The sequence below is a fragment of the Haemaphysalis longicornis genome, unplaced genomic scaffold, assembly GCF_048455015.1.
Source record: "Haemaphysalis longicornis isolate Haplotype H1 unplaced genomic scaffold, Haemaphysalis longicornis Haplotype H1 scaffold_6, whole genome shotgun sequence".
NCBI lineage: Eukaryota > Metazoa > Arthropoda > Arachnida > Ixodida > Ixodidae > Haemaphysalis > Haemaphysalis longicornis.
The window spans coordinates 146,675,209-146,688,430 of record NW_027526407.1 but is presented as its reverse complement, the minus strand read 5'-3'; positions in this window follow the sequence as shown (position 1 = coordinate 146,688,430).

Sequence of the window (13,222 nt, the reverse complement as noted above, 5' to 3'; positions counted from 1 at the left end):
CTTTTGAGAACGATCTTTTTGTTTTCAGGCGTGAGGTGCTCATTGACGTAGGCGGTGTGAAAATCAGCTCGTGCATAGCCAAGTCTTTTGTTTGAAGGCGAACTTTTCGAGCCTTGCTCAGGAACTCTCCCTTTTTGTCACGTAAGCAGAATTGAACGATGATGTGTGGTGTGTCAGCCTTGGAAGGTGCGCGGTGAACAATATCGAGATCACTCTCGTTCACGGAGAATTCGATCTTGACGCCAATAGTTTGCACTATAGCAACGCAGCTTTCGCCCTTTGTTGACGGGGCACCCTTTATCTCGACATTGTTCTTGCGCGAATATTGCTCCATTTCAGAGAGTCGTTTTTCTAGTACCGAGTTTCGTGAAGTGAGGAATTCGTTAGTTGCTTTGAGGGCGTCATTTTCTTTTTTAAGATTTTCAACCAATTCATTCATAAAAGACAGGCTACGACAGAATTCCTTAATTTTTTTTATACCTGCATCTTCCGAACATGCTTCACCGGTAATCCTCTCCCGAACAGCTGACGCCACCTTGTCGACAACGTCAATCAATTTTTACCTCAAAATCACTTTCAAGAAACTCAACTCGCTTACAGAGCTCGGCGTTAGGCATGACAGAAATTAAAACACAGATCAGCAGCAGCAGTAAAAGCGGCAGTGGCAAAAGGCACGTAAGTGAAAAAAAAAACGAAGATTTCGCACCTGTGTGATGGAAATAGATGCTTAGATTGGGCTTCCTTGCGCCGCAAACTGCTGCTGCTACCAGACAGAATAATAAGACCGCCGCAAGCGGTAACATGGTGCGTGAAGCCATTCGCCCTAGCGTACTGCAACAGCCCCGGGAACCACCATCGTTCCTCGGATCCTCCGGCGCAGACCCTGAGGACTGGTTGGAGAAAGTGGAGCGCGACCGGATCTTTAACAGGTGAGATGACGGAGAAACTTTTCGGTTTGTCTTTTATTTAGACGGTGCAGCTCGAGCTTGCTTCGAAAACCACGAAAGCTCCCGGACAGACTGGACTCACTTGAAAAGAGAGTTCCTTAGAGCATCAACCAACATAGTGCGAAATGAACGAACTGCACTTTTTCTGGAAACGCGCACGAAACACCCCAACGAAGAGGTCGTTATCTTTGTTGAGGACATGAAGGGATTCTTTCGCAGTTCGGACTCGGAAATGTCAGAAGGAAAGATACTGCAGTTTTTTAATGCGAATGGTAAAGCAAAAGCTATTTGCTTGCCTTGTTTATAACCATCCTAAGACGGTGGACAAATTCACTTATGAGGCGGCCGCGATGAGAAGTCTCTTGAAGTTCGAACGAGGTTCTACGACCACCCTGTCATTGCGCTGGTTTTGGAGTGGAGTGGAGCCAGGGCTGTTGGCTACGAAACACCACGTGAGACCATGCGTAAAGTGGTCAGAGAGGAGCTGCGGAAGTTTTTCCGGACAACGGCGCACCCTCAAGTCGCTTCACTGATCGACGTGATCTGGGAAGTTCAACACGCTTTGGGGACTGCTACGCTGTCGGAAGCACCCCGCGAGCCACAAGCTCTGACCTACTCCGCAGCTGTTCGCCAGCACCACCCAGCTCTAACTCGTTGTCCTGTATCCACGAATGTAACGGCAGCATTACATCAGGGTATTCAGTTTAGGCCTTGCGCAAGTCTTCTAGAGAGGTGGCTATTCACCGAAAATCCGCGTCCTGATGGGTGATGCGACTGAGGTGTCCGACAGCAAAATTGCGTTCTTGAGACTGCAAAGGGCACGGGGCGAGTTCCAAAGTCATGTGCTTCGTTTATTGCGGCAAAGCAAGGGCAGTATTCTCGGTAATGACGGTGAAGTGCCGGCCATAGAAATACGGTCAGAACTTCTCAACTGCTAAGAATAAATGAAGGCATTACTACTCCTAATCCTACTCCTAAAATCGCCGGCGTCTCTATAAGTAAAAAAATGAGCGACTGGCTTAATAATGGATCAGTTGTTATGGTGGCGGTTTTTTCCTATAGAATATAACTTCGAACCCACCTTGGCTCCTATTTTGGAATACATAACCGATGCCGATTCATTAAAATTTGCTAACACACCAGGGTCGAGAAGGACCTTCATGCAGTCGTCAAATTATGCTTGTTTGTTTTGTCAAACTCTCTCAGCCCCCTAGCTGTGAAGTTCACTGAGCGGTGTAGTCTTCCTGGTGAAGTCCTAAATAAACCACTTAAACTACGAGACAAATGGGAGAGAGTTCTTTATCTCATTCACCGTGCGCGGACCCTTGTATGCAGCTAAAGCATGGACTTTTTCAGTGTCTGTGGCATATTACGTCATCGCTAACCAAGCCTGCCCGTCAAAAACTTCATTGAACACAGAGACATTTATTTTACAGTAGGTGAAGTCCAGCGGCTCCCAAAGCCTCCAGAACTATTTGGAGCTCGCACGTGGCCCGAGCTCGGAGCGTTCCAGCTGCAGCGCTTGCTCGAGTGTAGCAACTTTCGGGCGATGTGACAACGTAAAAGGTTTTATTATCAAGGTACATAAACGATATAGCCCTTTACTTTTAGGGTGACTGAAAACTTCTATACTAGCGCGTTCTAAATTGCTGGCGCACTAGCGGAATCAAATAGAAGGTGAATAAACTTGTACACGCCCTAACGAGCGACAAAACCATCTTTTTAGACAAACTGTGTTGCAAGGGAGTAAGGGCCGGCAGTTAGACAGCAGGTGAAGGTTGAGCGGTATTGGGGGCCTCATAGCCTCTCGAAGGCATCGTCAACACGATGTAAAGACTACACTTCCGGAAGGGTTTTGGATATTCAAGTTTTGATAATCTTTGCTACGCCCAGCGGCACCATGTTTCGTCTTGAAGAAACTTCATGTAATTCCCATGGGCTATTTCAAGAAGGGACTCTGTCATAATCCAAAATAGCAATAACGTGGTCTTGAATAAGCTTGCGTTTCGCGGATGCAACCTGTATTTGAGGTTGTCGCATCGGGAACTTGTCATTCATTGCGGACGTCATGTTTAAAAGATATGATGGGGCCTAGTTTAGAGGGGGCACGGCTAAGCAATGACGACACGTCTCAAATAGCCCCTTCAATGATTCGATTCGACATGTATTGGTTATGGCCTAAGTTAAAGGCATCCCATTCAAGCGCGGCAGAGCCAAAGCAAGAGCCATTTCCAGGTGTACATGACACGACAGGCGGGGAATGAGGCTGCTGTGAAATGAGCGATGCCTGCCCTCTCGGTCTTCATAGTTTAAGGTTACCGGAGAGTCATTAAGGAAGAGGACATACATCTGCGTTCGGCCACGTACACATTCTAAGAGACTACAAGCAAAAACCGTTTCCTTAAAGTGAATGAACCAAATACATTACGTCACCTTTGACTTCCGTGTCCCCCAAGTCTCCGCTAGTGGCGATAAAGAAGTTGACCTGACGCCAATGTCAATGTTCCGCTGATTTAGCGTCGCAAATTTCACCAAGACACGATTAAGGACAAGACTCTTAGGTCGCCCGTACTCACAAAAGAAAGATTAAACGGAGGTCATAATTAGGGTGACAAGGCAGGACCTCCCGGCTCCTATTGGTTATTCGTGCAAGAAGTCCTCTATAGCGCATGCAACTAGGTTTCGACGAAAATGTGTACGAGATTCTAGCGCAAGTTAAAGATTCCCAAGTGGTCCAAATTAATCCGGAGCCCTCCACTACGGCGCGCCTCATCGCCTGCGTTGCGTCGGTGAGTTAAATCTACAATCAACCAACAGTCCACCTGGGCTCTCGTCCATCCCAAACTCGACACTGTAGTGTCTTCTAAGAATACTCAAAGCCAGAAGCACTCAGACAGTTTGTTGTATTTTAGATCCGTTAAAGGCAAGCAACTGTGTGGTGGTTGTGGAATTCACCGTATCATTCGTAGATATGGCATATCATTCCCAGATATGAGTGTATACCCAACATATCGTTCGTAGATACGTTTGTGTTACCTACGGCTGCCAATCGAGTATTTTACAAATCAGTTGAAACAAGCCAAATGAAGTGTGTACATTTCACGTGGCTAAAAGTATGCAAGGCAGCGTCTATGTTTGAAACATCGTGCACTGGGTATCGAAATCAAAATGGTTCCGCTGCTCTCCACAAGAGGCTCCCCGTGGTCAACGTTCACATTGTGCATCCGAAACTCAGAACATTGAATGTCGAATTCATTCCAAAATTTGCGACGTGTTTTTGAAGCGGAGTTCATTGCCGTTTTTTAATTGCCACTTGCGTTTCAAAAGTGACTTCATAGGTGTACGAGACGCCGACTTCCGGCGAGCGGCCGGAAATGCGGGAGACTTTTGCAGCTGCGCTTTCCACGGTATGTTGAAAAGGAAACAATTTGTTTAGGCGCTGCTATTTTAATGCTCTGGGTCAAAGTAACCACAACCTCTCCTTTACCTCTCTCCCGGTACATACTGAAGAGTGAGGGTGAAGGACACCCACATTATTGTTTTCGGTTTACGTTCTCACAGGCTTTACGCTGAAACCAACGATGAAGTTTTTTCCAGAAGAAGTGCAAGTAAAATTAGATCAATAATAAAATGCTGATAGTCGTGGGAAGTTCGAAGTACATGGTGCGTTGCCAAGACGAGACTGCACGGAATACACTGAGTAACGACGGTAACGGGATGCAAGAAACAGGTGACGCAACTCAGCCTATTAATCTTGCAAGGCAGTGCTGTGTGGCCAACCACGCATGGGAGATAGAATTGGGAGATAGAAGATATGGCCATCTCGAAAAGCCAGGAAGAAACACAGAATAGTGAAGTCATACACTCGTTAAAATAGAGAATGATCCCTCTTTTCCTAAATCTATCTCACGTTATTACGGTTATATGTCTGGATGGATATATTTCAGTAAGTAGTCAGTGTCTTTCTAATTTGGGGGCTACCATAACACTGATTTGTGTTAAATGAATACAATTTTGTTTTTATAACTAGCACACATTTACAGCATGGCTGAAATCAGAGATGTGCAAAGGCGCGTGTCGCACCGGGGAGCTAGAGCATAATACTACACTTCTCGTAAAATACGTTAGGAATCTACATCCTCGTGCGCCGGGAAGAATCCTCATTTCTTGCGCTTCCGCTTCTGGCTTTGTTTTTTTTTTTATTGCGTAAGCGCTACTTCGCTAGGATTGAGAATTCGCGTATTCAGCTGTGGCCCTGAAAAGGCGTCCTTTAAGCATACAAAACTTTAGTGATGTAAATGAAACAATAACTGTGAATATTAATTTCATGAACGCGGTTTATGCGCAAACACGTTGGGTGTTTAATAAACTGCAGCAGAATGGCGAGTTCGGCTAGTTGGTGGAATTCCATTTTGAGACCTTCAGAAAGAGCAACAGTGAAAAAACGCGACACAAACATACAGCGCCTTAAGCGCTCGTGCTTTGTTCTTCTTGTTCGTGTCGTTTCTTTTTTGCACTGTTGCGGTTTCTGAAGGTCTCAAAATGTTTAATAAATGCTTTTCTGGGGCGTTTTTGTTTTGCTAGCCGTAGAAAGCTGCATGAATCTCTTATGAAACGTTCTCCGATATAACTTGGTGGCTGAGTTACTATGTGCATGCGTAACAATTTGCTGGGCTAAAGTGGGCGCTATAGGCTTGGGCAGATATTTTTTGATGTTGACTATCATAGTTCTTGTCTGCAAGCCACTTTTAGATTGATTGATTGACTGATTGGTTGATGAATCGATTGGTTGATTGATTGATTGATTGATTGATTGATTGATTGATTGATTGATTGATTGGATGATTGGTTGATTGATTAATTAATTGATTGATTGATTGATTGATTGATTGATTGATTGATTGATTGATTGATTGATTGATTGATTGATTGATTGATTGATTGATTGATTGATTGATTGATTGATTGATTGATTGATTCATGCTTGCATGCATGCATGCATGCAACAGCAGAGTCTGTAATCGCACGCAGCAGCAGGAGCACATATTCTTTTTTATGAGCCTTTCTCCAAAACGCCTGGAGTGATTGTGTCACTTTGATAGGTAAAAAGCAGTACATGTCTCGCACGCTCTTTGGGCTTAAGCTAAGGTCTAAGATTTCGGCTTTAGTGTTTACGGTATCCACCTGTACCAGCTGCTTTACACAGTGTTTGTGAAAATTTTCTAGGCCAAGCCAAAAATGTCCAGGCTGCCAAACAATTAATGTACAAGCTTACGTCCTGAATGAGGCTCAAGCGTTTTGTGCCTGAAAGCTAAGGCAAGCAAGTTTCTTTCTTACAGTCATTAAATAGTTGGTTCACAGTTAAAGGTAAAACCTATATTTGGTATTCTGGGTGCTCCAGAAGTGTTAGGACTGGCGTAGGGAATATTGAAAGAGCGTGTGCGTTCGATGCTTAGTGTTTTACCTCGTGAAATCTGCTCAGGCAAAATAGCGTGAAATGATTTTAGAGCTTCGTCAGGTCAGCCTTTTTGGCGGCGCCAGCGGCGTTAAGTCATGCGAAAGCAATATAGGTGGATGCTTACACCAAGTTTCTCATACCCTGTCAGTGAGGGCATGGGCAACTGTACGGACGCTCTTCTGAGCAATGTTCAAAGCAGAAACTGTGGTATATTTTCTCCGGTTGGAACGTTTTTGTCCAAGTGAGGCTTTCAGGTCTGGCGACGTCAGCTGCTACTCGCCGCAGAACTTACGCTTAGTAAATTGGTACCAATTGCTACCAACTGGAACGGGTGGACAATATAAATCCTAAATTCTGAGGCTATGCCTAATGTCATTCACCATCATCATCATCAGCAGCAGCAGCAGCAGCAGCGCCTATCTACGACCCCTGCAGGGCAAAGGCCTCTCCCATTAATCTCCAATTATCCCGTTCTGTGCTAACTGCCCCTAATGTATCCCCCGCAAACATCTACATCTTATCTGCCCATCTAGCTTTCTTCCGCTCCCTGCAACGCTTGCCGTCTCTGGGAATCCACTATGATGCCCTTAATGACCAACGGTTATCTTGCCTTCGCATTACATGCCCTGCCCACGTTCATTTTTTCTTCTTAAATTCTACTAATACATCCCGAACACGCGTTTGTTCCCTGACCCACTCCGCTCTCTTCTTGTCCCTTAATGTTACACCTATCATCTTCCGTTCCATTGCTCGCTGAGTCGATTTAAATTAAAGTTGAACCCTCTTAGTGAGTCTCCAAGTTTCTGCCCCGTGGGTCGGTAAAGGTAAGATGCAACTGTCATACACTTTCTTCTTCAGAGAAAATGGTAGCCTGCCATTCATTGCCCGTAATTGCCTGCCGAATGCACTACACCCCATCTTACCCTCCTAATTATTGCCGCCTCATGGTTGGGAACCAGGGCACAACTTGGCCTAAGTAGATATAGTGGCTTGCCACTTCCACTGTCTCGCCAGCTATCTCAAACCGCTTTGCTGTCCCGAGGTTTTTCATCATTACTTTGGTTTTCCGCATATTGTTTTCAGGCCCACAATTCCACTCTGTTGTTCCAGTGCTGAAAGCTTGCTTTGCAATTCGTCTCACCAGTTACTTAGCAAGGCAACGTCATTAGCAAATGTGAGGTTACTGAGGTATTCTCCATTAACCCTTACTGCCACCTGTTCCCAATTCAAGGTTTTAAATACTTGTAAGCATGCTGTGAATAACATTGGAGAGATTGTGTCTCCTTGTCTGACGCCCTTCCAGTAGATATTTTACTGCTCTCTTTATGGAGGAAGATGGTAGCTGTGGACCCATATAGATGTCCTCTAGTATTCTTACATAATGCTTATCTACACCCTGGTTTGGTAATGCCTGAATGACTGCGGAGGTTTCGACCGAGTCAAATGCTTTCGCATACTCTATGAAGGCTATATATAGGGGTTCAGTAAACTCAGCGCACTGCTCTATCACCTGATTAATCATGTGAATATGGTTCATTGTTGAATAGCCTTTACGAAACCCTGCGTGTTGTTTAGGTTGACTGAAACCTAAGCTTGCGGAAATTCTGTTAGCGATTACCTTGGTAAGTACCTTGTAGACGAGTGACAGTAAGCTCATCGGCCTGTAACTTGTCAAGTCCTTCCTGTCACCTTTCTTATTTATTAGGATGATGTTAGCGTTCTTCCAAGATTCCGATACACTTGCGGTCATTAGGCATTTCGTATACAGGTTTGTCAGTTTTTCAAGTACAATTTCTTCGCCATCCTTCCAGAGGTCTGCTGTTATCTGATCCTGACCTGGTTCTTTGCCCCCTTTCATTTCTTTCAAGGCCTTCCTTACTTCTTCTGTCGTTACTGGTGGGAAGCCTGCCTCCTCGTAACTACATTCGGCATTATCCCGGATGTCCCGGCTACTGTACAGATCCCTCTAGAACTCCTCGGCTACTATGATAATTTTATCCCTATTTGTGTTGACATTGCTTGCTTGTCCATAAGTGCATACATCTGATTTTTCCCCACACCAAGACGCCTCTTCACTGCTTTCAGGCTACCTCCGTTCTTTACAGCATCTTTGATCCTCTCCCTATTATACTTCTGTGTGTCAGCTGTCTTACGCCTATTGATTAACTTCGAAAGCTCCGCTAGTTCTATTCTCTCAGCTGAGGTGGAGATTGTCATGGTTTGATGTTTTTAATTACATCTCTCGTCTCCTCGGAAAGTTTACCGGTATCCTGTTTAGCCATCGTGCCCCGGACGTCTACTGCACACTCAGTGATAATGCGTGTAAGGTTGTCGCGGGCTTCCTGTGACATTAACTCCGCTTCCTCGGTAATTGCTCAATATCGGTTCTGCAGCGTGTTCCTGAATTCGTCTACTTTACGTCATACTGTTAGCTTATTAATCGGCTTCTTTCGTACTAGCTCTTTACGGTCCCTCCTCAAATCTAGCCTAATTCTAGATCTTACCCTGTCCTTCATTGATTACTAATTTATCAATATTTGTATTGGCCGCGGCAGCAGCCCGACGAGTACAGCATAAAAGTTCAACAGAAAGTTCTAGATATAGTAAGCGGCGGGTTTAACTAGGTATTCCCATTCCCCTTCAGAACCTTGGAAAGTTGCAGGCGTCGCCCGTAATTTTTTATTGTCATGTTGCATGGTACGCGGCAGCGTTCACTTTGGCGAAACGTAAAGTTGCAAAAGTACGTAGAGACTATCGATGCTTAGGGCCCTTCTCCAATCTTTGCTGTGGAAAAATCAGTGTGTGCAATTGTGTGTCAGTGTATCCTCAATTTTATCGACGGCTGGGGTGCACTGGGATAATAGCCATGTGTCTACTGTCTTTACGAAAGGCAGTAGAGCACCTGGCTGTTTTAAATGCAGGTTAAGAACACGCGCCTTGAAACACTAACTTCAAGGACTTGACTTGAAGCTGGTGTTTCACATATGGTTCTCCTCTAGCCTGAAATGTTTGTCGCGTCCGTTTTTCTAGATGACGTGGATGCCAACCTTCGCCATTCATTATATTACGGTGCCACACTGAGCTGCATTCTTTTGCCTCGCGATTTCCGCAATCACGGACTCATACGAACTCGCCCATGCAGGTAGTCTTGCAAGTTTTATTTGCATCTTCTTTTCCGAATATACGGCTTCCCATTACTTAAACGAACGGGGGACGGTCATAACTGACGGTTAAGCCATGTATACCAGAACAATAGCCATGACCATACTTGTGGCCCATTTCAAGCACGGTGTTTTTACTTAAGAGTGAAGTTAGTTGTAGTACTTGGAGATAAAATATTGGTATGAAGAACTATTTCTGTTACAGAGCTCTGCGCCGAAATATTCTGCTTTAGGACACTGTGCTGTAGTTAAAATAAAAACCTTTCTTCCTCAAAATAGCACCTTTGCCACGTGCCAAATAGAAAAGGCCAGCTTCGGTCGTAGCGCTCAAGCCGCGAGAGGAGTGTGCCGGAAAAAACAGGGGGAACGTATTGGTTTCTTTTCTTATTCACTGGAAACAGCTGGAATTGGAGTGTGCGTCACATACATCCGGACCCAGTAATATATGTTCCAAACCATAATAGCTTTCGTACGGGTTTGTGTGCAAGCCCCACTCCCGTCAGTCGTCCTGACATACTGCTGCAGACTCGTAAGGATAGAAGATACTTTTTCAGCCCTGACAATGCAGGTAAGAGGTAAGAGAAGGGTGTAAGTTTCCTCATGGGCGAGGTGTCATTAGAGATCCTAATATTTTGGAGCAATTTCAAATGAGGTCGACAAGAGTAGGACCGATGAGCTGGAGAAACGCTCTCACAAAGGCGGAAACATTTACTTTGTAAACTAACCGTGTGATTTGAGGTTACGGGAGACTCAAGACGAGGTGATTGGAACACAGGTTGGAAACGGAAAGACGAGGATTTATAGGTTTTCTTATAGGAAGAGACGTAGACGGTGGACGCGACAATAAAATACGGACGTAGAAGATGGTGGAACTTCATGGTAGCAGGAAATGTGATTATACGAGCAGTGGCAGTTAAATATAATAGTGCAAATGAAAGTTGGTTCAACCTTACAAGAGTAAGAAATGGCTGACGTCGGAGACGAACACGATGGTAAGGCGTAGGAGGCGCGAAGGGGGCAGCGGCGTTGAGAATTCAGCAGCAGAGGCAAAATCTGGAGGCAAGATGGGCACACTTTGGCACGCTGTAGAGGCTCATACAGTAGATGGTCAGGACGAGGTGCCTGAAGACCCTACAACCACCGCCGGACATCGTGGTTCTGTCCGTCCTACGGCAGGCTTCAAAAACACGAGACCTGCCCTTTTATCGGGAGTCCACTGGGTCGTCCTACTCCATTCCAAGCATCATCTTCTTGTACTTTCTCCGTCATCTTTGGCGGGGATATGCCAACAGTAGATGTTTCACCATTCTTTCGGTTCATTGACCAATGCCCTGATAGATATCTTATGCCAAACTGAAACCATCCAGAGAACTTGTGTTGTTAAAATGTGTCATTTCATCTCACGTTTTGTGCGTATGCTACAAAAGGAACGTGAGAGCTGAGAGCTGGCCTACGCCTGGTGCAAACACAATATTACAATTTTAAAGCCATTTTTCTTCTCTATGATGTAGGAAGCACAATACAGCCAGCCGTTATTATTGATCCAAAGTGGCTTTGTTGACTTTTTGTAATCTCTATTTAGCCTCTAATGCCCTCTGGGCAGGATTTAAGCTACTTTAATAACATATATATTTACAGATCTAACCAACCTGCTGATGTTTATTATAGTAGCTTACGAAATGTTTCAATGCAAAGAAATGCCACGGAGATACCGATCAATCAGCGGCATCCAACAAAACCGGGCAAACCCGATTTAAACATCTCGGAGAATGTTTCCGACCAACACGACCTTTCACGGCCCACTTGAGCTTCAAGGATTTCTTCTATTTCGAAACAAATATAATACACGCGCTGGTTACAAACGTTTGTACGGCGAGCATTTCAGAAGGGGAAAGAAAGGTTTGTTCTCCCACTTCCCAAGGAAGGCAGACGTTACAAAGCTGTCTGAACGGCCGAAAGTGGGTAAAAATGGCGGAGGAGTAAAATTAGAGGATTAGGCAAGAAGCTATTCCAAGGTTGCAGTTACTGCTAGCGTCGGAGTTTGGGGGGGGGGTGCGTTCATCCTTTTCTGTAGTTATCTAAGGGAAATTAAGGATGTCATCTTTGGTAGTTTCGGGAGGTGTGGGTCTTCATGACAAAGTGAGAATTGTTCGCGTGATTTTGAATTATTGTTTTACAAGTTTTAAGGTACTGATGTGTACAGCTTACGCTATAGATTATTGTTCCGGCTGATAACCCTTTCTTGGGGCATGCAATTTTAAATTCGATCTGGCTGCTATGCACGTGAAAGCAAAACAGGAGACACCTATTTTATGTAAGTGTTGCTCGTTCATTAATGGATCCCGGCGTTCCAGAGAACACCTATTAGCATACAAGTAACAGAAACTTCGACATGGTTGCTGCCTCAGTCAGGTGGTAGCGTTTTGACAGGAGCCTTGTCAGGGCAAGTCTTCATGCCAGAGCGCTGGCTCCGGGTTGCAGGCCTTACCCTGCTCAAAGTTTTGTAGCAACTTGAAAGGGTGGTCAGTCAGTCTTCCTTTCTTTCTTTCTCTCTATCTCTCTTTATACATACATACATATATATATATATATATATATATATATATATATATATATATATATATATATATATATATATATATATATATATATATATATATATATATATAAATACAGAAATAGAGGTTGGCAGTCCAGAAAACCTCGGAAACAAAGGGGAGGTTGTGGTAGGTCATTGAAACTGATAAAGAATTTAGAAAGAAAGAAAGAAAGAAAGAAAGAAAGAAAGCGGAGAAAAAATGCCCGCCAGGTGGGATCCGAACCCACGACCTCCAGAATACCGGTCTGGTGCGATAACCACTACACTACCGGCGGGGCGATTTTCGCCCCCGCTTTCTGGGGTATTTATGTCAATGTAATTTTTTCCTGTGCTTGGGGGTAGTAGCCAGCGCCACTCTGACTTCTCGGGTTGAAGGGGACCTTCTATTTAATCCCCGCGCCGTGAGTCGAGTGTCTACGACATGCCGAGAGTGGTCAGCCAGCGTTGAACCCTCTTAAGCTCCCTATGGCACCAAGACTGCCAGAACAGGGGCCCTCGCTATGCATGTAGCGAATCAGAATAGGAAATGAAGGGCTCGTAGAAATAACACAGAAATAAGGGTTGGCAGTCAAGAAAACCTCGGAAAGCAAAGGGGAGGTTGGGGTAGGTCATTGAAACAGATAAAGAATTTAGAAAGAAAGAAAGCGGTGAAAAAATGCCCGCCATGTGGGATCCGAACCCACGACCTCCAGAATACCGGTCTGGTGCGATAACCACTACACTACCGGCGGGGCGAGTTTCGCCCCCGCTTTCTGGGGTATTTATGTCAATGTAATTTTTTCCTGTGCTTGGGGGTGGTAGCCAGCGCCACTCTGCCTTCTCGGGGTGAAGGGGACCTTCTTTTTAATTCCCGCGCCGTGACTCGAGTGTCTACGACATGTCGAGAGAAATAGAGTGAGATGTTCTGTAACGGTTTCTGTAATGTTGGCTGCAGGATCATTTTCGAGTTGTTTGTAGAATGACGAGTCTGATAGCTGCCTCTGTGCTTGTTTAACGTAGTTAAGCTGGTTAAGTATTACTATTGCACCACTTTTGTAAGCTGGTTTAATTACAATAT